This window comes from Gorilla gorilla, chromosome 4 (assembly GCF_029281585.2).
Source record: "Gorilla gorilla gorilla isolate KB3781 chromosome 4, NHGRI_mGorGor1-v2.1_pri, whole genome shotgun sequence".
NCBI classification, from domain to species: Eukaryota; Metazoa; Chordata; class Mammalia; order Primates; family Hominidae; genus Gorilla; species Gorilla gorilla.
This window is the reverse complement of record NC_073228.2, coordinates 17,877,531-17,901,435: the sequence shown is the minus strand read 5'-3', so window position 1 is coordinate 17,901,435 and position 23,905 is coordinate 17,877,531. Positions and strand designations below refer to the sequence as shown.

General features: G+C 49.3%; 1 long non-coding RNA gene across 1 annotated transcript in view; it reads right to left on the bottom strand.

The window, feature by feature from the left end:
- LOC129533888 (uncharacterized) overlaps window positions 1–23,905 on the bottom strand; it is a 56,180-nt gene that overhangs the window by 16,214 nt on the left and 16,061 nt on the right. The window contains exon 3 of the long non-coding RNA XR_008680285.2: window positions 18,015–18,169. This is a non-coding gene — a long non-coding RNA (uncharacterized lncRNA). The remainder of the gene's footprint in view (window positions 1–18,014; window positions 18,170–23,905) is intronic.

The following is a 23,905-nucleotide window of genomic DNA, read 5'->3' as shown; positions in this document are numbered from 1 at the left end:
AGAGGAAGAAGACATGTCTTACATGGCTGGAGCAGGAGGAAGAGAGAGAATAGGGAGGTGCTACACACGTTTAAACAACCAGATCTCCTGAGAACTCACTATCACAAGAACAGCAAGGGCTAAGTCTGCCCCCATGATCCAGTCACCTCCCACCAGGCCTCTCCTCAAACATTGGGGATTGCAATTCAACATGAGATTTGGGTGGGGACAAAAATCCAAAGCATATCAACAGTTGTTTCATACCACTACATTTGAGTTGGTTTGTTACATACCTACAGGCAACCCAAACCAAGCAATAATGCTATAATCATGAAGATGATGTATAGATAAACTGATAGATGGATTGATGGATCAATGGGTGGATGGATGGATAGATGGATGAATGGATGGATAGATGGATGAGGAGATGGATAGGGTAACAGAGAGACATCAAATCAGTACTTACTATGTGTTCACAGTAGTCATTGACACTAGACCAAGGGATTTATTGACATTATCTCTTTTTTAATTCTCACAACAATCTTATGAAGCTGGTATTCTTATTCCCATTTATAGAAACAGTAACTTAGATTTAGAGAGTTTCAATAATGTTCCTGAGGTTACACAGCTAGTATGGAGTAGGTTCTCCTGACCTCAAAGTCCATGATCATGACACGTCTTGTGTGGAGCACAGGTAAGAGTGTGAAACTGAGAGTGAAAGTAATAGAAATTCTAGGCCTAATTAACTCAGGCAGACCTTAACTATTCATGACACCAGCCTGACCTCTTTTCTGGATGCCTCACTTCAAGATTTTATCTGGAGTACATGTTGCTCTTTATTCTCCTGCTGAGGACTACAGAAAAGCCTATTTTTTGACATAAGAACAATGAACCTAAGAGAGAAGCCTCCCTCCTGTGCTGTCTTTTGTTCTGGAAAGGCAATGACCAAAATGGGAAGAGCTGTTTTGCTGGTATTGTTGTTGTCATGATGGTGATGGTGATGGTGGAGGTGGCCATGATGATGGTGAATGGTAGTGAGTGGTGGTGGAAATAGTAGTAGTGATAGTAATGATGGTGATAATGGTGATGGTGGTGATCATAGTGATGGTGGTGGTGGTGATGGTAGTGGTGATGGCTATGGTGGTGATGGTGGTGTAGCAGTGGTGGTGGTAGTGGTGATGGTGGTAATAGTGGTGGCGGTGGTGGATATGGTAGTGATGATGGTGGTGATGATAATGGTGGTAGTGGTAATGGTGATAGTAGTGATGGTGGTGGTGATGGTAGTGATGTTGGTGGCGGTAATAATGATGGTGATGGTAATGATTTTGGTCATGTTGATGGTGATGGTAATGGTGGTGGTGGTGATGGTGGTGATACTAGTAATAGTGGTAGTGCTGGTGGTGATAGTGATGGAGGTAGTGGCGGTGATTATAGTGCTGGTGGTGGTGATGATGGTAGCTGTGGTAATAATGGTGGTGGCAATGATGGTGATAGTAATGGTGGTGATGGTGGTAGTGGTGTTAGTAGTGATGATGGAGTCAACAGTGGTGGTGACTGTAGATGTGGTCATGGTGATGGTGGTAGTGGTGTTAGCAGTGATGGTGATAGTGGTGATGATGGTGGTGGTAGTAGCAGTGCTGGAAGTGGTGGTAATGATGATGGTGGTGGTGGAAATGATGGTGGTGTTGGTGGTAGGCATGGTAGTGTTGATAGTGGTGTCAGTGACGATGGCGGTGGTGTTAGTCAAAAGCCATGCACCCTCTCTGCAGAAAAGGGAGGCCTCTGGTCAGGATCATGCCAAACCCTCTCCTCTAAAGTCCAACAAAAGGAGATGGGCATGGTACTTGGCATCCATAGAATAGAGCTGATTATATAAGGCCCTTCCAAACTCTTCCAGCAGCCAAGAGCCTCAGAGCTGTTGACACTTGCCTTCTCTCCTATGTTTGTTCTAAATCTGGTTCACTGTGGCTGAAGAGCTATTACTGATTCTAAGTTAAAAACCCAATGCAAATGGAGAGTCCTTGTAAGTTTAACACATCACTCTCAAGGCTCAGCACAGTGCCTGGCCTATAACAGGCCCTTGATACACATTTATGAATAAACAAACCCTTCAGCAAGCTATAGTTTAACTGAGGACCAGAAATATCCACAGTTGGATTCAAAAGTATTTCCTGAAGCTCTCAGGGAGGAGTATCCTAATCTAGGAGTTGGGAAGCCTGGACCTCCCTTAAGACAAAGATGGCTTCAGAGTCCTTCTAACCATAGACATTGCGCCATAATCACATTATTCAAGGATGCATAAATTGGCTGCTGACTAAGCCTTTTGTGTGGCCTGGAAGAAAACAGATTTTTTGAGAACTTACTACAGTAAAAAGTAATAGTTAATGTTTCTGATGGCTTGTGATGTGCCATTTAAAAACTACACAAATTTACTTATTTGAACTCACAGCAACCCTATCATGCATGGGTTATCATCATCAATCATCATCATCATCATTTTATGGAGGAAGAACTGTAGACAAGACACACGAAGAACAAGCAAGCTGCCCACAGTGTCACAGCTAGCCAAGCCAGAGCTGGACAAATCCCAGGCAGTCTAGGCTGCTAACCACTGTTCAACCTGGCCTCTTGCCTTCCGATGTTTCCTATGAGCCTGGCCCTGCACTCTGCATCTTTCTATGAGTTGTTGCATTCCATGATGGCTTCAGTTCTATGCAATAGGTGTGCTACCGAGGTCTTGGGAGGAAGCAGTTGGCCTACTTAGAGGTGTGATGGGAGAGAGTCTGATATGGTTTGGCTGTGTCCTCACCCAAATCTCATCTTAAATTGTAGCTCCCATAATTCCCACGTGTTGTGAGAGGGACCCAGTGGGAGATAATTGACTCATGGGGGCAGTTTCCCCCCTACCGTTCTCATGGTACTGAATTAGTGAATGAGTCTGACGAGATCTGATGGTTTTATAAGGGGCTTCTGCTTTCACATGGCATGCCTTTATCAGCAGCATGAAAATGGACTAATTGGACTCGTATTAACAGAGTCCTAATGAAAGAACCATTGACAATGGTGAAACAGGCTAAGAAGATCCAAGGAATGTGGGTGTCGCACCCAGCGCCCAGCCAGAGAGGGAAGCCAGTATGCCCCTAGGAATGAGTGGGTAAAGGAAGAGCTTGGAGACAGAGGGGACTATAGGGGAAGGCCTTGACAGCTACTGCCAAGCCACTGCCTGGCCTGGAAGGAGCCAGGACCCAATGTCGTCACTTCTCTCATCTTACCCTCTGAGCTCTGTCACTGCCACATCTGTGCAAGCCAGAGCTAAGGTCCTCAGAGACCAGCCTCCCAGTCAGAGCAGGTGAAGAAGAAGGGAGGGTGGTCTGCAAAGTAAACGGACACCTGCCAGCACAGCCGAGGCTAAGAAGTTGAGACTAAGAGACTTTACGCAACTTGCCCAAGGACACAAGCTTGGAGTTGAGAAAGCCAGGTGGACTTCAGAATTCTTCCCAAGGCTGCCTCTGTGGCCTGAGTCACAGCGAAGAAGGCTTTCGTGTGTGTACATTGGTGTAAATGATCATCAGCCAGGCTGCCAGCAGCCTCCGCAGTGTTCTTATAATGGGATTTTAATTCGCTTCCCCCATTGTCCTGCTGAGCTGAGAAGCGCTCCTGTTTGTCTACTTCTTGTTAGGCTGCTGCTTCAAAGCAGAAACAGGAGGCAGTCCCTCTGGTCCACTTGCCTTTCACGCTCTTTGGGCCAAACCCCTTTCCTCATGTCCCCCAGCAGTTTCCACAAATGCTGCCATCCCGCCTGTAGCCAGATAGGAGAAGATACACAGAGTGCATCTTTGGAAAGAGGAGAGGACCTGACCACAGTCCCGGGACACTGACCGGCAGCCTGGCAAGAACAGAAAGTGGCTGTCTACCCTGAGCCGGGCTTTGGAGTCTAACAGAACCGGGTTCCCAGTCTTCCCCATATTGGGAAGCACCACCACGGTCACCCAACTGTTCAGGACCGAAGCTCGTGTGCTCACTCTTGACTCCTGTTTTTCTCACCCCTACATCCAATCATCAGCAAGTCCTTTCCAGAGAAGCAATCCCACCGGTCTGTGTCCATTCTCCTGACAGGCTGGGGTTGACTTCCGCTTCTTTGGACACTCTATTATAAGTGGAATTCCTTTTATAATGGATGTGTTCCTGCAAATTTGGGCTTAAACTGCATTTTTGTAAACTGAACCCCAGCACGCCACTGGCTTACCCAAGCTCTCACTGAGGTTGGCTCCCCAGGGAATCCTAACACTTTAACCCTATCTCTACCGCTGGAAGACTCTAGAATTTTCCAAAAGGCATTTTGTACTGACCCTCATGTTCCTGGTCACGGGTTGTTCCATGGGTTTTAACTACTGTGCCACTTATTGAGCTCCTAGGAGCAGTTCCCGGGGCTGCCCTGTAGGCAGCTTCCATTGGTGCTGATGGAAATGACTGTGCTGGCCGCACTCCATTGGACTTCCCCATCGTCCCCTGCCCCCATTGCCCTGCCAAAACCATGCTCTCTTCTCCCCTCTGCTCTGTGCCTTGGAAGGGTGACTTCTCCAGGCTGTGTCAGCTGGGCCCTTTTGTCTCCTGCCTTCTAATTGGGTTTGGCCTATCAGAGGCACTGGCAGGGGACCGAGGGCAGGAGGAGGGAGCAATGGGGATACTGATTCCACCCTCTCCCTCCCTCCCTGCTGCTGTTCTGAGAGCAGCTGTTTCTACCAGGGCCATGGTTCCTGTTGGGTGGCTCCCTCTCCACGGCTCCAGGCTCCGATAGCTCCACTTATTTTCCTTGTCCCTTTGGACCTAAAGGTGGCAAAGCCTCCCCACTCTTGCTGGCCCCTGGATCCTACAACAGGGGAGCTGGTTTCCTTAACTCTTCTCACAAATCTATAAATGGCCTCTTTAGTAAACTGCCTTTGCTGGAACCCCTCAAGGATACCATCTGCTTCCCGCCGGGACCCTGCCTGGCACAATGACAGTCATGACGATGATGTTGCCATGCTCTGAAGCTCAAAAGCCTGACTCCCAGACCCCACCCAGGGCCCTGGGTAACTCACTTTTAGCCCCAGGGTAAGTTGGGAGGAAGACTAGATGCCTCCGAGGAGTCCAAAAATGCCAAGGTGGGGCAGGCACCCCGAGGGCAGGGCTTCTCAGCCTCAGCACGACTGGTATTCCGGGCCAGATCATTCTTTGTTGTTGGGGTGGCCGGGGCTGTCTTGTACACTGTAGGATATTTAGCAGCATCTGTGGCCTCTACCCACTTGATGCCAGAAACACCCCTTCCCAGTCACGATCATCTCCAGACATTGCCAAGCATCTCCTGGTGGGGAGAGTAGCCCCTGGTTGAAAACCCTGACCTCCAAAATGGTGGGGCATGAACTGAGGGCTAGCTGGGCTGGTTTGCTTCTTAGGAGAAGCACAGAGCAAGCATGGGGAGAAACCCAAGAATGGGGTCCTCGGCCAGGCAGAGATTCCATCGCAGCTCCTCCCTGTGCCTTTCTGGCCTCAGCAACTGGGCGGGGCCAAGGCTTGGCGAAACTCACTGGTCACCCTCAGCTCGATGCCCTGCTTGGCCCTGCTGCCTGAGCACAGGAGTCCAAAAGGCACCACTTGGCTCTCTCCTGGCCCTCCCACCACTCACCCACTCTCTCCTCCTCTCCCCTTACCCGCCTCAAAATGATTTTGGGAGGCAGCTGGCAGCAGGGGAGTACAGCTGCCGCTAAGTTATCCAAACGATTTATCTTAAGATTCATGCAGAATTCATTGTGTGGGGACCAGGGTGGGTTGTGCTTTAATATTCATGCAGATTTGGAAGAAATGTTAATCACGGGTTTGGGTAATTTGCACTGTTGCTTAATTCTCCCCCTCCTAGGCTCAGTTGGCTGCCCCGCTAGCCCCCTCGCTCCTCTGCTCCTGCGCCCTGGAGTTCTGCCAGCCCACCGTGCAGCTGGGATGGACTCAGAGGTTGGAGGAAGGGTGCTGACCTGCTGTTCCCCTGGTCGGGCTGGCCCCACAGCACCTCGGGGTGGGGAGCGGGAGACGGGGTGGGCAGCAGCGGGAAGAGCTGCAGGAGCCTCTGGGACATCTTGACGGGAAATAGATAACCTGCTGTAGCAACCAGATATGTGCAAATTAGCATTGATTATTCTCAAATTAACAGCTTGGGCATTTCAAACCCAAAACAAGGCCTCAGCTCTGCTCTGATCTTGCCCTCCCTCCCAGCTCCCAGCCCGGACTGTTACCCCCTCCCCACAATGACAACCATCTGGGCCTGATCAGGGTGAGAGGCAGGCTTCCTGGGGGAGGGGACCTGGGGGGTTTCCAGCAGATCTCATCGCCTTCTTGCCCCTCACTTGGACCTGGGGCCTGAGTACAGGGGCCCAAAACAACTGGCACCTTCTGGCTGCTCCCTCCCAGCCCTCGCACCCCTCACCCGTGCTCCCCTCCTCTCCCCTTACCACCTCCAAATGATTTTGGGAGGCAGCTGGAGGCAGGAGAGGAAGAGATTCTTCTGAAAATTTTCCCTGGTTCCGACTGCCCAGTATAGCCAACTCCACCTGCTCAGCCCTACTTTGGGGGTCCAAACCCCTGGAAATCAGGGGTTTTGAACCGGGGGGGGCAAAGCTCCCCCCGAGATGTTTGGCAATGTCTGAAGATGATTGTGACCGGGAAGTGCTGCTCTGGCATCAAGCGGGTAGAGGCCATGGATGCTGCTAAGTATCCTACAATGTGCAGGACAGCCCTGGCCACCCCAACAACAAAGAATGATCCAGCCCAAAATACCGAAAGTGCTGCGGCTGAGAAGCCCTGCCCTCGGGGTGCCTGCCCCACCTTGGCATCCTTACTTTTCCTCAGAGGCACCTAGTCTTCTTCCCAACTCACCTGGGGGCTAGAAGTGTTACCCAGGGCCCTGGGTATGAACCCCACATACATGGAGAAGGGGGCTTAGGACTCAAAGCCACGCCCCATGAGCATGTGTCTCACTCTCTTCCAAGTGAGGTGGAGACAGCTGGAGGCGGCCCAGGAGCCACAGCAGAACAACACTGGAAAAGCCCTGAGTGCCCCAGGCAGAGGATCCAGCGCTCAGAAGGGGCTGCTCTCTACACTCCCCTCTCCATTTCAAGATAAGAAAAGTCGAGTCCAGAGAAGCAAAGCCACTAGGCCAAGGTTACACAGCTCATTAGTGGCAGAGGGAGCTCTGAGTTCAAGTTTGCCTGAGGCCCAATCAGATGGCTGCAGCATCAGGGTCCAAGCAGAAAACAGGCACCACTCTGAGTGTCTAAAAGGGGGAGATGTATGCAGGGACTTGATTGCACAGGTGAAGGAAGAACTGAGAAGGTGATAGGGAGGCAATCTGGGAATTAGCAACAGTGGGAAGCTGCTACCACCTCAGGCTGGAGGACAAACGGAGGAGAAGGCATCAGGGGACCCCACAGCCAGGTCCATCGTGGAAGCTGGTGGATCTATCTAAAGAGAGCAGAAGCAATGATGAAATCCAGCAATGCTGGAAAGGAGGAGGAAAAATACTCTAGCTTCTCCCTCCTGCTTGCTCCCATCTCCCGCTGGGACTTAATGCCCAAACCAGTCGGGAGCCAGCTGCCACGGTCAGCCCCTCAAGGTGCTAAGCAGAGCAGGAGGAGCATAGAAAACGGGTCTGAGAACCAGCAGGCAATTGACCAGCACAAGAACTTCCAAACCAAATGTTGTTCCCCTCCCTCCCTCAGGCCTTGCCGGGGACTTGTGAAGAGGAGGGTGAGGAAGAAGACCCAGGAGGAGAGGCACCACAGGCCTGTCCCATGCACCGGAGCCAGTGGAGACAGCGCAGCTGAGTTGAATAAAAAGGGAGCTAGGGGCTGGGGGTGTTGAGAGTTGGCTCTGTCTCCTCCAGGCCCATCCTCCCACCCCTGCTGGGATCTGGTCGGCTTCCAACCCCAGCAGCCGGTGTTACCTGCCACTGCCTGTCAGCTTTCCCCCCACCACGCAGCTGCTTCTATCTTGGCCCAGAATGATAATCAGGGAGCCACAGACACAGAGAAAGTGTGGCAGCAGCCCAGATGGCCGCCCCTTCCCCTACCACTCCCTTGCTATGAAGACTGGGTGTCCAAATCCCTAACGCCCACCCCTACTAGACACACTCATATGCATGCGCGGGCACAACATACCAAGGTGTCCCAGAATTAAAGTTCCCTGGGAAGGCTCTCAGACCAGACCATGTCAAAATGCAACAGAATATCTATTAAAGCAGGGAGTCAATAAGATGCTCATTGAAGGGGGGCACTTAGAAATAGTCTCAGCCCCTTCCTTATCTAGTGGAGGAGAACTCACAGCAGCATAGCTGACCTTTTCCAAGAGGGAACACCTTGAAAGCTACAGGTGTATGGCAAGGAGGCCACCACCTGTTGCAGGTAAAAGGTATAAACTGTGACATGCCCTGAGAGCCCCGGGATTCAGAGGTCACTTGGAATAGATGGTCCAAAGGTCGCCCAGGATAGCTGGCCCAAAGCAGCGCCTTAACACCATACCTGGCACATGGTGAGCATTTAGGAAAGCACTTTTGTCTGCTTAAATTGCTAGCCCTTCTTTGGGCTCTTTTGGGAGACCCCTCATGCACTACATGAGCTTCAAACACAGTAGCCTGAGTGGTCCCTCCTGGTTACAGAGTGATCATGTGACATCATGCATGTGATCGTGTGACTGAACTGTCTCGGGGCTGCATTCCCCAGATCAGAGTGATTGGTTCAGAGATGGACATGGAGTTCAAGCCAGCCAAGTAGTCTTGCCTGGGGAAAATCTATTGACTCTGTTGGAAAAATGATACTTTGGCAGGTTCACAGATGGTAACAAATGTACCACTAGGTGCCTGCATAGATAGCAGGGGAGGCTCTCAGTATGAGGGGCAGGGGGTATACGAGAACACTATTTTCCACTCAATTGTGCTGTGAACCTAAAACTCTCTAAGAAATAAAGTCTATTAAAAGCAAAAAGGTTAAGGTCTTTAAATCAGGAGGAAAAAAAAAAAACCAGATAGATGCCAATATAGAAAAGAAAGAAATACAGGTTGTGTGTGGTGGCTCACACCTGTAATCCCAGAACTTTGGGAGGCCAAAGGGGGTGAATAACTTGAGGTCAGGAGTTCAAGACCAGCCTGGCCAACATGGTTAAACCCCGTCTCTATTAAAAATACAAAAATTGATCCCTCTCCCTTTCCTCCCTCTCATGCCGAACCCTCTCCCTCTCTTTGCACGGTCTCCCTCTCATGCCGAACCGGAGCTGGACTGTGCTGCTGCCATCTCGGCTCACTGCAACCTCCCTGCCTGATTCTCCTGCCTCAGCCTGCCGAGTGCCTGAGATTGCAGGGGCGCACCGCCACGCCTGACCGGTTTTAGTATTTTTTTGGTGGAGACGGGGTTTCGCTGTGTTGGCCGGGCTGGTCTCCAGCTCCTAACCGCGAGTGATCTGCCAGCCTCGGCCTCCCGAGGTGCCGGGATTGCAGACGGAGTCTCGTTAACTCAGTGCTCAATGATGCCCAGGCTGGAGTGCAGTGGCATGATCTCAGCTTGCTACAACCTCCACCTCCCAGCCGCCTGCCTTGGCCCCTTAAAGTGCCGAGATTGCAGCCTCTGCCCGGCCACCACCCCGTCTGGGAAGTGAGGAGCGTCTCTGCCTGGCCGCCCATCGTCTGGGATGTGAGGAGCCCCTCTGCCTGGCTGTCCAGTCTGGAAAGTGAGGAGCGTCTCTGCCCGGCCGCCATCCCACCTAGGAAGTGGGGAGCGCCTCTTCCCAGCTGCCATCCCATCTAGGAAGTGAGGAGCGTCTCTGCCCGGCCGCCCATCGTCTGAGATGTGGGGAGCGCCTCTGCCCCGCCGCCCCGTCTGGGATGTGAGGAGCGCCTCAGCCCGGCCGCGACCCCGTCTGGGAGGTGAGGAGCATCTCTGCCCGGCCACCACGTCTGAGAAGTGAGGAGTCCCTCCGCCCGGCAGCCGCCCTGTCTGAGAAGTGAGGAGCCCCTCTGCCCGGCAGCCGCCCTGTCTGAGAAGTGAAGAGCCCCTCCACCCAGCAGCTGCCCTGTCTGAGAAGTGAGGAGCCCCTCCGCCCAGCAGCCGCCCTGTCTGAGAAGTGAGGAGCCCCTCTGCCCGGCAGCCGCCCCGTCTGAGAAGTGAGGAGCCCCTCCGCCCGGCTGCCACCCCATCTGGGAAGTGAGGAGCGTCTCCGCCCAACAGCCACCCCGGGAGGGAGGTGAGGGTCAGCCCCCACCAGGCCAGCTGCCCCGTCCGGGAGGGAGGTGGGGGGTCAGCCCCCCGCCCAGCCAGCCGCCCCATCCGGGAGGTGAGGGGCGCCTCTGCCCAGCTGCCCCTACTAGGAAGTGAGGAGCCCCTCTGCCCGGCCAGCCACCCCATCCGGGAGGGAGGTGGGGGGGTCAGCCCCCCGCCCAGCCAGCCACCCCATCCGGGAGGGAGGTGGGGGGGTCAGCCCCCCGCCCGGCCAGCCGCCCCGTCCGGGAGGGAGGTGGGGGGGTCAGCCCCCCGCCTGGCCAGCCGCCCCGTCCGGGAGGTGAGGGGCGCCTCTGCCCAGCCGCCCCTACTGGGAAGTGAGGAGCCCCTCTGCCCGGCCAGCCGCCCGGTCCGGGAGGGAGGTGGGGGGGGTCAGCCCCCCACCCGGCCAGCCGCCCCGTCCGGGAGGTGAGGGGCGCCTCTGCCCGGCCGCCCCTGCTGGGAAGTGAGGAGCCCCTCTGCCCGGCCACCACCCTGTCTGGGAGGTGTACCCAACAGCTCATTGAGAACGGGCCATGATGACAATGGTGGTTTTGTGGAATAGAAAGGGGGGAAAGGTGGGGAAAAGATTGAGAAATCGGATGGTTGCTGTGTCTGTGTAGAGGGAGGTAGACATGGGAGACTTTTCATTTTGTTCTGTACTAAGAAAAATTCTTCTGCCTTGGGATCCTGTTGATCTATGACCTTACCCCCAACCCTGTGCTCTCTGAAACATGTGCTGTGTCCACTCAGGGTTAAATGGATTAAAGGCGGTGCAAGATGTGCTTTGTTAAACAGATGCTTGAAGGCAGCATGCTCGTTAAGAGTCATCACCACTCCCTAATCTCAAGTACCCAGGGACACAAACACTCTGCCTAGGAAAACCAGAGACCTTTGTTCACTTGTTTATCTGCTGACCTTCCTTCCACTATTGTCCTATGACCCTGCCAAATCCCCCTCTGCGAGAAACACCCAAGAATGATCAATAAAAAATAAAATTAAATTAAAAAAAAAAAAGAAAAGGACAAAAATACAAAAATTAGCTGGGCATGGTGACACATGCCCAGAGTCTCAGCTACTCGGGAGTCTGAGGCAAGAGAACCAGTTGAACCCAGGAGGTGGAGGTTGCAGAGTGGAGATAGCACCACTGCACTCCAGCCTGGGTGACAGAGTGAGACTCTGCCTCAAAAAAAAAAAAAAAAAAAAGAAAGAAAGGAAGAAATAACATCATAATTTAATGTTGAAATATTTCTGTGTGTGAGGTAGAGGGGCTGGGAATTGCGCTTTGCAAAATAAGAGCTATTTCTATGAAATTATATATTTTGGGGGGCATTTAGATACAGGAATTACTTAAATAGTTTAGCTTCTATTGAACTTCTTTTGTGTATGGGGTATGAGATGGTATGAAAGGCCATTTGTAACTATCTTTTAAAAAATCATAAATGCAAACTAAGCTATTTCTATGAAATTATATATTTTTGGGGGGGCATTTAGATACAGGAATTACTTAAATAGCTTAGCTGCTATTGAATTTCTTTTGTGTATGGGGCATGAGATGGTATGAAAGGCCATTTGTAACTATCTTTTAAAAAATCATTTTTATTGAGTCTGAATATTGTAATAATATTTTGCACTACAGTTGCTGGTGCTGGGTGAACGAGAGCCTGCAGGGCCAGTAGTTATCCTGCCTGTGCTGTGCAGGACCTTGTCATGAGAATGAATCCAAACTGAAGTTCGAGGAGGAGAGAAACAGAAAGTCCTGATGACATTGTTTGAACCCCTGGAAACACTCATGCATAAAGTCAGCACAACTCTTGGACATTTCAGATACATGGACCAATGAATTCCCTAATTCAAGTTGTGTTTCTGTTACTTGCAACAAAAAAGCCCCAGTGAAATAAATCAATGGATAAATGAGCATATAACCCAAGACTTGAAAGAAAAGAAACTTCAACTCCTGTTCCTGAGATTCAAAGGTAAAGAGATTTATGTGGATAAAGCAAGATAGACCAGCATGGCTATGCACAAAGCTTAGTGGCTGAGAAAAACAATGAGAACTCTTGCTTTATAAAACTGCCATGTGAAAGGAAGAGTCTAGGCTGGTGACCCAGCTCAGTGCAATGGCTTAAAGGTTTGTTCAGAAGAGCAGATTTTACTAGAAGCTAAGGCTGATGTTGGAAGCTCCCAAGATCAAATCATCCTATCACTTGGTTGCACAGTGAGAGCTGTTGGCCAAGCATGAAAATCTGAACTATAGAGGGCTGTGACCTCGATGCCCTTGGGTGGCACTGCTGTACCCTGAGTTGGGATTGAGACCATGAAGCACCTGCCATTAATTAGTGTCACTCACTGAGCTCTGCAGGCCCAGTCTCCAACAGCGACATCAGGTGGTAGTGGGAAGTAATGGCAATGATTGACCAATGAGACTATACTTGTCAAGTCTCTGTTGGAATAGGGCTGTACCCCTTAATGCAGAGTAAGTCCCTGAGATTCTCAGACAAATCCAGTGTGAGGAAGGCCACAGGAGGAGATCCTGGACATTATGAGTATTCTGGCAAACAACTGGAAAAAAATAAGAGCTGTAATATATTTGCCTCCCAAACTGGAAGATCAAGTCATATGTTTTCCAAAAGATGTTTAAGCCTAGAAGGTCAAGAGCTTAAGTCTGATTCCAGCCTCTCATTAATCCAGTGTGTGACCTTAGGTGTGTCATGTTCACTTTTATTTCTTTATTAACATCCCCTCCCCCCACACTGGAAAAAGAGAATGAGAAGAGCCAGAACTCCCCTTCCAGTGCACCCACAGATGATGCAGACAAAGCTCTCTGAAGGCCTCACCTGCCTCAGGTGGCAGTGGCTCCAGGCAAGTATCTCTCCTACTATACAACATCCCCCATGCCCTGCGGCTATAGGAAGCTGCCAGGACAGCAGACCTGGAAGAAAGCATCCTCCTGGGGTGAGGAACAATGCACAATGTGGGATTTGTATCAGGGGTGGCCCTAGCATTGAGTTTAGGACAACCTCCTGCCAAGCAGCTCTCACCACCCCAATCCCAGTCCCCGAGAGGCCAAAACACAAACCTGACACCCACTTCAGGGCCCCCTTGCTCCTCTCCTGTGACACCTACCTCTCCCTATAGAAAATGCCAAGTAGGGGCCAGGCGCAGTGGCTCACGCCTATAATCCCAGCACTCTGGGAGGCCGAGGCGGGTGGATCACGAGGTCAAGAGATCAAGACCATCCCGGCCAACACAGTGAAACCCCGTCTCTACTAAAAATACAAAAATTAGCTGGGTGTGGTGGTGCACACCTGTAGTCCCAGCTACTCGGGAGGCTGAAGCAAGAGAATCGCCTCAGGCAGACATTGCAGTGAGCCGAGATTGTGCCACTGCACTCCAGCCTGGGTGACAGAGCGAGATTCTGTCTCAAAAAAAAAAAAAAAAGGAAAAGAAAAGAAAACAAACGCAAGTAGGGCAGGAACACCTGTGGGCCCCAGGATGCTGGACCACAGCATGCAGGCAGGAAGAGAACCCTCACTCCCCGAGCTAGAGGGAATCTCAGCAATGTTATTTAAGTGCTTCAGTTCACAGATAAGGAAACTGAGGCCCAGCAGGGGGAGAGAGTCTAGAAAGCCTCCCACAGGGATCAGCGGCTGGGCTGGCCAAGGCTGGGGCCCAGCTCACCTGTCTCCTAACCCCACACTCTCTTCCAGCATCCCCCCTCTTCCCAATGCCATATCGTCTCAGACAGGGGCTCTAGGTCTCTCAGCACAGCATGGCCGGCTCATGGCCACAGACAAGGATAGTGTGGGGCAGACAGTAGGCCTCTAAGCCCATCCCACCCCGCCCTTCTGCCCAGGGCAGGGAGCTTCTGAGCCCACAGTAATCCCCTGAGCTTCCAAAGGCTGCAGAAGCTCTGTCCAAAAGAGTGCAGACTTAAGGGGGATTTGGGTTGAGCAGGAAGAAAGGGAGTGGAGGGGGCTGAGGCCCAGAGTTGTGCTCTGAGGGGACTGGCTGTGGACGCCAAGAGCACCGTATGTCAAAGCTAGATCCGAGCTCAGACATAAGCCCCCTTCCCCTCCTTAGAGGGAAAATACACAAGCTGCTTTCAATGAAGGCTTTAAATGGAACGTGTCCAGGCGTTTCAATGTTCTCTTCCCAGAATAGGCCCTTCAATTCCATCTTCTCTGAGCTGGCAACTAACGAAGGACATCTCTAACTTTGCCTGGAAATTAGAAGTCTGCCCCCTTGCTATTTGCTCTGTGAGAGACAGTGCAGTGCAGTGGTCAGGCTGGAGACGCCAGCTTAGATTTGGGGGTGAGGCTGCCTCTCTGGGTGTGGCTCTGCCACTTACTGACTGGGTGAGCTCAGGAAACCACTTTATGTCTGTCTCTGAGCTCCAATTTCTTCACCTATAAAGTAGCAGGATAGCATTGCCTACTGTATTTGTTTTTCATTGCTGCTGTAACATGTTGTCGCAAATTTAATGGCGACAACACAATCAACAAAATCAACACAAATTTATGATCTTACAATTCCATAGGTTAGAAGTCTGCCATGGCTCTCATGGGGCTAAAAGCAAGGCATCAGCAGGTCTGCGTTCCTTCTGGAGGCTTTGGGGGGAATCATTTCCCCTGCTTTTTCCAGCTTCTAGAGGCTGCTCACATTCCTTGGCGCATGGTCCCTTACCTCTGTCTACCAAGCCTGCAGCACAGCATCTCTCTGACCATCCTGTCATCACATCTCCTTCTCTGACCCCCTCTTCCACTTTAAAGACACACCCAAGTTATAATAATAATAAACCCCCCAGCCTCAAATCCTTAATTACATCTTCAAAGTCCCTTTTGCCATGTAGGGCTCCAGGAATTAGGATGTGCCTATCTTTTGGGAGAAGGGAGTATAATTCTGCCTACCACATCTACCTTTTAGTGTTGCTGAGCGGGTTTAAGGCAAGGATTTAGCACAATGCCTGGTACACAGAAACCACTCGATAAAGGGCAGCTGTATTCATGGACATGGCCTCTTTTTGTGATGTCTTCAAAGGGCAGCTCCGCCTGCCTGTGACACACTGTGCCCCATCCCCTGCACACACATCACACCCAGGCCAGCATGCACATAGCACCCAGGGCACATATGACAGGCTCGCTGCCCGCTGTCCCTCTGCACACAGCCTGCCTCTGGCGCAGGCTCCAGATGCTGCTGTGCATTTTGCTTCTGCTCAGGCATTTGCACTCTCTTGCAGTGCCACAGATGTTTGCACAGATGTTCATATGCTGACAGACACGTACACATACATGATCTGCCACTCAGATCAGCAAAGTGCACACAGACACGCACACACACACACTTGTCCCATATAGGCATGTCCACATCTCCCCAGACCCCACTGAGAGAGGCCCCTGCTCGGAGAGGGCACTGCCACTTTTTCTGGCCCTGAGCAGATGGAGCTGCCTCCCTGTCCCCTGCAGCCTGCACTCAGCAGCCCCTTCCATGTCTTGTCCTGGGTGTCACCATCTTCCACTCCTGCTCCCAGAGCCCCAGCTCCATTGATTGGCCTTGCGGCTCAGCAGCCGGAGATGTGCCCCAGCTGGAGCAAAACACTTGTAATTTATGGAGTGTCTGATTTTTAATCAGTTTTTTGTTCCTGTGCTGTAATTGTCCTAATTAGATACACATATTTTGATGAAGGTTTTTCCAAAATAAAAATTGTAATCGAATCTTGCTTGACATTCTTTACACCCACTCGCTCAGATCAAAACTTCCACAGCAGCAGGCTCTGGAAACTGTGCATGCAGCTCAGGCATCTCCACACACCTCCCCTGGACCACTGCAGGAGCTGTCCTGTGGCCCTCACAGGCTGGAAGGCAGGCGCCCACTAGGCAGGGCAGTTTCCTTTGCCCTGGGCCTCCAAGTGCCCCATCAGGGTGGGGCAGCCTTCTCCCTGTGGGTCTGGCCCCTCCAGGGCTTCTGGGCCAAGGCTTTCCCCTGGGGGAGGGCTCAGGACTGTCTAGCACTGAGGTGCCCTCTCTCTGCCCATGCTTTGCTCCCTGGGACCCCTTCACCAACCATGGAGAATTGATGCCATCCCACAGGCCTGAAGGGCAAAGGCTGCTTCTGTCATCCCCCACTCTGATAAATAACAATTCCTGCCACTTACGGAGTATCTACCATGTGCCAGGCACTGTATTTTATATACATTAGCCCTAATCTGCATAACAACCCTCGGAGGGGATTTTCCAGAGGAAGAAATCAAGACTTGGAGAGGGTAATTCACTCGCTCAAGGTCACATGGCAATAAATGAAAGGATTGCAGTCCTCTTTGCCAGAACACTGAGAGGTAATGGCTGCCTTCCTCGGAAAATCCAGGAGGAGCTGCAGTCCTCCAGCTGCTCCTCTTAGGGGGAGGATCCACAGGGCTGATCTTACCCCTGCACCCCAGCATCAATCTGCAGCTGACCTTGAATAGCCAATGATGCAAAATTCCTCCTTCTGAGCCTACAGTACAGACCACACACGAGAAGTCTGGTGTCTGTCTACATGAGTCTCTCTAGGACCTGGAAACCAGGGTTCAGGTATCAGTGTGTGACCAAGAAGTCAGCCCTGCGACTGGCTGGGAGGCTGTGGACAAGAGCTGTTTCCTAGGATCTCAGACTCCAAGAAGGGCCCTCGCGGCAAACCTATCAGGAGATCCAAGCTAAGAACTTTCTGTGCTGGTTCTTAAACTGCTGACTCTTACCTCCAAACCTCCCAGTCATACTCCGCAAACCATGGTTGTGCTTCGCCTGATGCACCCAGTTAGCTCCTGCCAGTAGGGGGCACTCGGGAGACAGGCAAGAAGAGGGAGAAGGACTTGTTCCTTTCCCTTTCCTTCCTGTCCCTCTCTGGTGATGGGTCTTCAATCTGGTGGTGGAGCTGGTTCCATTGTCAGTAGTTGGTCCTAGTTTGCAATGTGCTTGTCCCACACTTCAGAGAGTGCCTTATTGTGCCCTCTCAGAGATCCCAGCAGCAACTGGCACCTGCCCCATCCCTGAAGAGCTCTGAGTTCCAGCTCCTAGTGGCCTCTCCACCAAGCTTTTAAATTCCAATAATCCCAATCTCTTCCCTTGTTCCCTCAGCCCTAGGGATGGTGGCTGCTTCTTGCAGTTGCTACCTTTATGATTGCTTCATAAGTATCACAGAACTTTTGCAGTTCTCCAGTACTCCAAGTCCTTCTATTAAATTCTCTGTTAAAATAACTGGTGTGGTTTCTGATGTTTTACTGCCCTACACCCTGCATGATGTCCAACTGTAAACTGGAAAAGGTGTGTTGAGAGGTGCCACAGCCACACCTGTGTTGGGGAGTGTGGCCCACTGGCCCACAGAGCTGGACAAAAAAACCAGCAAAGAACTATGCCACCTCTAGTGCTCAATCGGCACACTAGGCTGAACTAATAAAGGAGTAAGTGAATGAATGGACAAAAGAATTAATAAATACAATAAAAATGGTCAACCATGGAGCAGTCTGTTCCAGACCCAGACATAGCATCCCCCTTCTTACAGAGCCCAGCACAGGCTAAAATCACCAAGACAATTTGATTTGGTAATGGTTAAGATGAGAAGTTCGATTGTTCTCTGGGGTAATTTGACACAGAAAGGGGGAGTAGAAGCAACACTGAGCACCAGCTGAGCCTATTGACTGTAGTAATTAGGGTAATTAAAGCTAGCAACTGGCCCAAAAATCTTGGTGGTTTAATAAAACTGCTCAGTGGTTTATTTCTCACTCACCTCAAGTTGAATGTAGATGTTGCTGATCAATCAGTTCTTCCAGGAGATTCCCCTCCAAGTGGTGACTCAGGTATCCAGGATCCTCCCTGGATCTTGAGGCTCTGCTGTCCCTAGGATATCCTGGAAGTCCTCTGTTAGGGATTCCCTATATTGAGCTGAAAGATGAGAAAAGAAAGAAAACATGGAGAATCTCCCACCCAATGCTCAACCACCTTGGCCTGGAAGTAATATGCATCATTTCCATTCAAATTCCATTGGTGAGAACTAATCATATGGACCTACCTAGATGCAAGAGGAGCTGGAAAATATAATCTATGACTGAGCAGCTATTTTCCAGAAATGGTGATACACCATGGATGTGGAACATATTTTTGTTGGTCAGCTAACTATTTCTCTTACCCTCAGGTACGGTATTAACTTGAAGCTATGATATCAAAAATATGTTAGACCTTGTCTTAGTCTGTTTTGTGTGGCTATAACAGAATACTACAGACTGGGTAATTTATAAACAATAGAAATTTATTTGGCTTATGGTTCTGGAGGTTGGGAAGTACAAGAGCATAGTGCTATCATCTGATGAGGGCTTTCTTGCCATGTCATCCCATGGCAAAAGGGGAAGGGCAAGAAAGTATGTGCAAATAAGAGCAAGAGAGAAAGGAACCTAACCTATCCATTTTATCAGGAACCCGCTCCCACAATAATACCATTAACCTATTCACAAGAGCAGTGCCCTCATGACCTAGTCATCTCATAAAGGTCCTACCTCTCAACACAATTGTATTGGGGATTGTGCTTCCAATACACGAATTTTGGGGGATGTGTTCAAATTATAACATTCCACTCCTGGTCCCCAAATTTATATCTTCACCCTGCAAAATACATTCATCCCATTCTAATAGTCTCCAAAGTCTTAATTCATTCTAGCAACAGCTCAAACGACCAAAATCCAAAGTCTCACCTAAAGTAGATGTGGGTGAGATGGAAGGCATGATTCATCCTAAAGCAAATTTCCTCCAGCTATGAGCTGTGAAATCAATATAAGTTATCTACTTCCAAAATACAATGGTGGAACAGGCGTAGGAGAGACACTCCCATTCCAAAAGGAAGAAATAGGCAAGATGAAAAGAGTAATAGGCCCCAAGTAAGTCCAAAACCCAATGGGGAAAACAACATTAAGTCTTAAGTCTTCCAAATAACTTTTCTTGACTCCATGCCCTGCCTTCTGGAAACACTAGGATAAAGACTGGGCCCCACAACCATGGTTTTACTGGGCTCAGTTCACCCAGCAGATCTCATGGACTGGAGTCTCAGACCAGCAGCCTTTTTTTTTTTTTTTTTTTTGAGATGGAGTCTTGTTGCCCAGGCTCAAGTGCAGTGGTGCAATCTCGGCTCACTGCAACCTCTGCCTTCAGGGTTCAAGTGATTCTCCTGCCTCAGCCTCCTGAGCAGCTGGGACCACAGGTGCACATCACCACACCCAGCTAATTTTTGTATTTTTAGTAGAGAGGGGTTTCACCATATTGGTCAGGCTGGTCTTGAACTCCTGACCTCGTGATCTGCCCACCTCGGCCTCCCAAAGTGCTGCGACCACAAGCATGAGCCACCATGCCTGGCCGCCAGCAGCTCTCTTAGTCTGTTGCTGCAAGCTCAAGCAGTTACTCTATAGTACTGGGGTCTTGGGAATGGCCCCACTCTCATGGCTCCAATAGGCATTGCCCTAGTGGGGACTCTGTCATAGCTCTGACTTCACATTTCCACTTGGCATTGCCCTAGTAGGGGCTGCTTTCTATGGTGGCTCTGCCCCTGGTGACAAGTCTGTGGCTGCAGCCCTCGACTGTCCACAACATCCTTTAAAATCTAGGTAGAGAAAGTCATGCCCCCATAGCTCTTATATTCTGTAAATGTGCAAAATTAGCACCATGTGAATGCTGCCAAGATTCACAGCTTGTACCTTCTGGAGTAGTGGGTCAGGCCACATCTGGGCCTACTTGAGCCATGGTTGGGGTGGCTGAGGAGCTCTGCACCTGAATGTGAGGAACAGAAGCCCAACGTGGCTCTGGGCAGCAAGCCCATGAAGGGTACCCCAGGACCATCCCTCAAAATCATTCTGCCCTGCTAGAGCTCTCAGCCTGTAATGGGAGGAGTAGCCTCAAAGATCTATGAAATGCATTTGGGGTCTGTTTTAGTCTGTTTTCTGCCAATGTAACAGAACACCACAGACTATGTAAATTATAAACAAAAGAAGTTTATTTGGTTCTGGAGGCTGGGAAGTCCAAAAGCATGATGCTGGCATCAGGGAATGATCACCCTGTGGTAGACAGGTGGAATGCAGAAGTTTGTACACAAGACAGAAAGAAATGGGCACAACTTATCCCTTTATCAGGAGCCCGCTCTGGCAATAACTAAACCACTCCTGCAATAATAGCATTAATCTATTCATGAGGAAAAAGTCCTCTTAATTACCTAATTACCTCTTAAAGTTCCTGCCACCCGATACTGTCACATTGATGATTAAATTTCAATGTGACTTTTGGAGGAGACATTCAAACCACAGTAGGTTCACTCTCCCATTGTCTTGTTGATTCCTATCACTACTGACCTTCTTAGCAAATGGTCACTTAACCACATCCTTAGTTTGCTCTCCTAAACATGTTTTTTCATTCTTCACATGGTCAGGCTGAAAATTTTTAAGATCTTTTCATTCTTCTTCTCTTTTCTGCTAATTATAAATTCCATCTTCAAATCATTTATTTCCTTAATGTATATGATTAAAAGTAGACAGCTTCTTCACTATTTTGCTTAAAAATTTCTTCTGCCACATATCCTGGTTCACCACTCTTAATTTTTGCCTTCCATAAGGCCCTCAGGCATGGACATAATTCAGCCAAGTTCTATGCAACTTTATAACAAGGATAGCTTTTACTCCAGTTCCCAATACCTTCTTCCCCATTTCCATCTCAGACTTCATCAGAATGGTCTCTCTACCATCCATATTTCTACCAACATTCAGATCACAACCACTTAAGTAATCTCTAAGATTAGTTTCAGACTTTACCCACATTTCTTCTCTTTTTCTGAGCCCTCTGCAGAATCACTCTTTACTATTCCATTCGTGGCAATCTAGACTTTTTCTAACTGGCTTCTCTAGATGCTTCCAGCCTCTACTCATTACCCAGTTCCACATCTGCTTCCATATTTTCAAGTATTTGTTATAAAAAATAGTCCCACTTCTCAGTACCAATTTCCTGTCTTAGTCCATTTTGTGTTGCTATAACAGAAAACAACAGCCTGGGAAATTTATAAACAGTAGAAGTTTATTTGGCTCATGATTCTGGAGGCCAAAAAGTTTAAGAGCATGATGCCGGCATCTTATGAGGACCTTCTTGCTGTATCATTCCATGGTAGTTGGTGGTAGGGCAAGAGAGTGCACATGAGCAAAAGCAAGAGAGAAACAGACAAACATACCCTTTTTATCAGGATCCCACTCTTGTGATAATGCCATTAATTCATTCATGAGAGCAGAGCCTTCATGACCTAATTACCTCTTAAAGGTCCTGTTTCTCAACAGTGTCACATTGGGGATTATGTTTCTAATGCATGAATTTTGAGGCACACACTCAAACCATAGCTGACCTAGGCCTTTCATGGGAGGGAACACAAACTAGAGGCAGACATAAAGCTGTGTCCATTAAAGAGGTGAAATACATTATGTGCATTCTACTTACTGGGTAACCAGCAACATACTGGATCTGAGTATAAGAAGAAACATAAAAATTGTGTATCTTGTAATTCCAGGCTTTGAGCTGTTTTCAGTCTGACTGATAAGACAAGGTTTATGCCAGTGAAACAAGTAGAGATTAATTCAAGACAGATGTGATCACCAGTCTCTGCTGGCATAAATCAAGTTTCATAAATGACTGAACTGGCATTTGAACCAACATTTCTTCTTATTTTCATCCCAGTAGCATCATCCTGATCTGGTGACCTTAAAGTCTTTTAAAAATCTAGTTATTACTAGAAAAATGTTGCCTCCATCTAAAAGTTGCAATAAAGCTTTCTTTCCCTGAGAAAAATCTAGCCAGCCCTTTGTGTAGGTTGACTATAGTGGGCATGTGCCCAGCATCATTTTCCTGATGGTTCATTCTCCCTCACCCAATACTGAACCTTCTCCAATCTAGGGAAGTGGTAAGTCCATGATCCAATAAAAAATATTCCATCTACATGACACAGTGATCAGTTAAAAGACTCAAGTTGGTCCAATAAAAATCCTTCCCTAGAATTAACTTAAATACACTAGAAGACAAAATTTACTTTCCAATTGAGGTTGATAAGCTTGGAAAATATGAATTAGGGCTACTTGTGGCCATGTTTCTCACCACACAGATTATTTCCCAGAATGAAGCCAAACAAAAGATAGCAGGCAGAGGAGCAACAGTTTTTCGTCCTCAGTCTCGTCCCTGAAGGCAGGTTCCTACTGCTGTCCCAGAATCCCTCAAAGCTCCTGGACTAATACATTCCCCATTTGCTTGAGCCGGTTAAGTTGGATTTCTATCACTTACAAATAAGTGAGTCCTGACTAATATGTTAGCTTCACAGTGCCATGCCCAGTGCATCTTATCTGCACATCTCTATTTTCCTGCAGAAAAACGACCGTTGGATGGAAAGGGCTGTGAAGCTCTCCTTTAAAGTACACATTCCTGGGCTTAACCCCAGACTTACTGATCCAGAATCTCTGGGGATAAGACCCAGGTATTTGTGTAATGCTACCAGTGATTCTGTTGCACACGCAGTGCCGAGTTTGCAGCATGGGATCACCACATCCCATTGGCTGATTCCTGGAGTCTAACTGCCCTGGAAAATTTTGCTCTGACCAGGTGTCACACTTTAAGATGAATACTAAAGGGTGCTATGGTTTTAATGTGCCCCCCAAAGTTTATGTGTTTGAATCTTAGTCCCCAATGCAACAGGGTTGGGAGGTGGGACATTTAAGAGTGGATTAGGTCATAGGGGCTCTGCCCTCATGAATGGATTAATGTTATTATCCCAGGAAAAGGTTAGTTATGGTGAGAGTGGACTTGTTATAAAAGTGAATTCAACCCCCGCTTGCCCTCTTCCTTCCTCACACTCTCTTGCCTTTTCACCTTCTGCCATGGGATGATGCAGCATAGATGCTCTCACTAGATGCGGGCCCCATGACCTTGGACTCCCCAGCCTCCAGAACTGTAAGAAATAAAATTATTTTCTTTCTAAATTACCCATCTGTGGTATTCTGTGATAGCAACACAAAACGGACTAAGACAGAGAGCATGACCAGGAGAAAACCAGGTCAGTGAGGGCACTCGCGCTGTTCTTCCTCTGATGTGTTTTTTTCAGAAATCAGGATGTTTCACCAGGGAAACAGCAAATCCACAAGGGATGTTCTGTCTTCAACAGTGTGAAAACTGTCATGTGGAAGAATAACAGATTGACTTTGTGGTGTTCCAGAGGACAGGCCTTTAACCAAGGGCATCCTGGTGCCAGATTTCAGCTAAATAAAGGGAAGAACTTTCCGGCAATTAGAGCTGCCCCATGGTAGAAGGGCTGCCACAGAAAGTAGTGAGCTGCCCGGCTCGGCCGTGTGCAGACATCAGCGGCTCACCATCTGTCAGTTGCTCTGGCTGGGGCTGTTCCACTGGACAGAAGGCTGGACGAGCTGCCTTTTTCTTGCCAGGATTCTACAATTCTAGAACGTGGTCTGGGGACAAAAGAGGCCAGGCTTACCAGAGGGGCCAAGTGACCAGAAGGGGAGAGATGTACACGAGTTTGCTGGGAAGGACTCATGTGAGAAACCAAACTCAAGATAGACCTTGTAGGGCACACAGGTAGCATTAATTACAGCACAGGCCAGCACT